Source organism: Callospermophilus lateralis, chromosome 12, assembly GCF_048772815.1.
Source record: "Callospermophilus lateralis isolate mCalLat2 chromosome 12, mCalLat2.hap1, whole genome shotgun sequence".
NCBI lineage: Eukaryota > Metazoa > Chordata > Mammalia > Rodentia > Sciuridae > Callospermophilus > Callospermophilus lateralis.
Genome location: NC_135316.1, coordinates 20,932,295 through 20,935,840, shown reverse-complemented (window position 1 = coordinate 20,935,840; position 3,546 = coordinate 20,932,295).

The following is a 3,546-nucleotide window of genomic DNA, read 5'->3' as shown; positions in this document are numbered from 1 at the left end:
GAATCAAAAACCTTCTGAATTACAATGTGTATTTTGAACCTCATCTCCAACAAATAACTCATAGAACTTGAGAAATCTGGCCTATAGGAGTCCAACACTGCATCCTCTACCTTAATTTCATATTTTGAATTGAGCCTCAATCTCCTCTGTACCCTGTCCCCCAAATCAAAGCTGTATAAAGATTCAATATGACCACTGGACATTTCATGAGGTTGTGGTTTTGGTGATCACCCCATAACCAAGTCTGCTCTAATCCCTATTCTCACATCCTGCGGAGTATCTACTGTTATTGGAAATAGCAGCATTGTATATGTTGTCAAATTATGTATATGGCTGCGGGAACATATAGGTTTATGTTTATTTGTGGTAAACTCAAGGTAGCTCTGGATGACCTAGTATTTCATTCCTTAATGCCATTCTCACCAATAGGAAAAAAAGAAAAGTAGGAAAAATAGTACTGTATTTCAGACCAGGTTTGGTACTGGAAACTCATATATTCTCCTCACAATTTTCATATGCTGCTCTCCTTCTTTCTAATGTATGACCTGAGTTTCCCCCTTCAGAGTGCACATCTGTTTCTTTTCTATCCATTTACTCCCTGTACTCTGTTTTGCTCATTTTTCATTTCACTTTCTACTTTTCTCTTCAGTATTTCCCAACATTGCTATTATCAGGTTTTGAAATAGAATTAATAGTTTGGATCATCTGATCACACTCTGAATTTTACCAGTCACTAAAACATGAGAAGATATATCCCTATTACTTTTCACTTTTGGTCCAAGTATTTAGTAGGTTCATATCCTCAATTACTCAAATATATTTACTACTTAGAATTTTTTAAAAAATATTTTGTCCAACAAACATTTTTAAAATATGTGGCTCTTACCTTCCACAATATGCTTTTCCATTTGAAGTGCATCCCAAGAAAAATGATCAAAGCACTTTGGTAAACAAATCTCACAGATGTGCTGTTAAAATTAATGTCAGTATTGAGTTGCAGAGTCTTAATTACTATTTAAATGCAGACAGCTAAATTTCCACTTTTAAAATCAATAAGAATAAATAGCAGACAAGTACATGTTTAAAACCTAAACATTTGAAAAGAATTTTGTATATCCTCTCCAATTAAGCTTAACTTTCAATGTTATGGCTACTGACTCTAAAACAAGAATGCAAAGACAGAAGAAAACATTCACTGACAACATACTAAATGATGTGTATAACTTCACAAAGACATAAGGTCTCTACACCTAACCATACTCAACATTTTCTACCAAAAATAAGAGAATATTTAAAATATTCTTAGAAATACACCTGATGTTAGACAGCTTTAAACATTTGAAACATTTTAAAGACAAAGTATTTTTGTTAACACTAATATTTATTTGATAAGACAATTTGAATTATTGATGCCAAGCAGAAATGGAGCATTCTCACATTTGCTTCATTTTAGCTAATCAAAGACTTCAAAAATGTTAATATCTTTTGGAAAAATGTTTACTGAGAGGAAAAATCATTTAACAAAGTACCAAAATAGTAAGAAAAACGTTCCTTTATTTTACCTGTATATAATAGCAAACATTATGGGGGAGAGTATGCAGCAATTTCCAGTTAGGAAAGAGCTAAGGAAAAGTGTACCAAGGGAGAAAAATGAGAGTGCATAAGCACATTGTGCTTGTCAGCTGCTCCCTGGATTTGACACAGTTCAACTGGTGTGTGGCTGTATGTTGAGGTGATGCTATAAAACACTGCTATAGAGAGCCAGACACAAGATGAAACCCAGAAGTACTGGGTTCTATAAAAGAATTTACCAAAGAATCAGACTGCATTAGTGTCAGAACTAAACTGGTTAGGGTGAAGAGGGAAAGTTGCCCTCCAGGAGGCCCAGTGAGGGAATTCCAGCCTTTTCAACAAAAGCTCATGCCACTCAAGTTAAATGAATGGTTTTCAGAAAGAAGGGACCTGGATTCTGCCTGACAAGTCAAGGGAGCACAGGTGCACTGAAGACTTTTCCCTGCAGTTTCAGAGTGCCTGGCCAGGACACATCTTCATTAGAGCTCTTATTTTCTTGGTTTTAGTCATGAGAGATCAGAAAAGCCAGGCATTTGATTTCAGAGTTCCAAGACCCACTGTGACCTGACTTCTCTAGGTTGGAAGACACAGAAAAGAGTGTGGCTGAGTCAACAGAAGTTAAGACACAATGAAATATTTGAACCATGAGATGTGACCACACTTAAACATGAATATATTCAATGGACACTGCTGTCACATTTGTTCATAATTTCAATCAGTTATTTATTATTCTCATATTTGATCATAACTCATTGATCATTTAAGGAGGATAGATAAATGGAAGCACAAACAATAAAAAAATTCTCCTCAATCCCAAGGATGAAATTGATCTATGATCTACCATGAATTCTGAAATTATTTGAAGATTCATAACCAGTTTGAATATTTTTAGAACTATGAAATAATTGATGATCTTCCCATTCTAATGTTGCTTTGAAAGGTAATTTTATTTGACCTATTCTTCATTAAGAAAGCAATGATAAATATAGGAAGTCAGAAACTTGAATTTAAATGTTTACATACCTTTGACTGCTGGTGTTCAGTACCATCAAGAGTATCTTGCTGTTCCTTTGGTGTCACATCTAAATGTGGTTCTGCTGATGAAAGTATAGATTTACTCACATGGCATAGAACAATTATAAAGATGGGTCCTCTAGCATAATAAAGATAAGTATATCTAACAATAATTTATTTATATTTTCCCATATCTGTATTTATATTAAGCTTAACTGTTAGTTGAATATTTACTGTTAAATTTATATTGCCACTGTGTGTGAGTGGGTGTGCTCCTGGAAATGAACCCATGGACTTGTGCATGTATTGCAATATTCTGCCACAGAGTTTCATCCCTAGGTCTTTAATAGTATTTTGAGACACTGTCACTCAGCATTCCCAGGATGGCTTGAAAGCTGCAATCCTCCTGCCTCAGCCCCTCACATAGCTGGGATTAATGATGTGCTTCACTGCACCCAGCTATTATTGACTTCTCTAGGAAATACTGAGACTAATCCAAAACTTTAAAAACCTCTTGAGGAGCTACTACAAGTCACCAGGTTCAATGCACACAAGCATGTCCAAGATTTACCACTCAAACAAATGGAATGTCCTCAGAAACAAAAATTTAAATCCCATAGAAATATGACAATTCACACTGTTTACTAGGCTCTGCCTCAGAAGAGGAATTTTGAAACAGCCCCTCTTCAGTACTAGTAATTTCCAACATGACTGATAGCATTACACATTTATCAATTATGCCCATTTCCTCACATCTGAAATGTTTTTGTCTTCTATTCTGATAGATTTCTTCTTTTATGACTCAGACATTTTATGAAGTCTTGCTTAATTATGTGTTTCTCTGCTGATATAGGGTGGTGTTTGTTTTATGTTTGTTTTTATATCTATTACACTTTAATGAGGACTGAATAAACAATAAAGTATTTAAGATTTACATTTAAGATTAAAGAGTCCAACAGT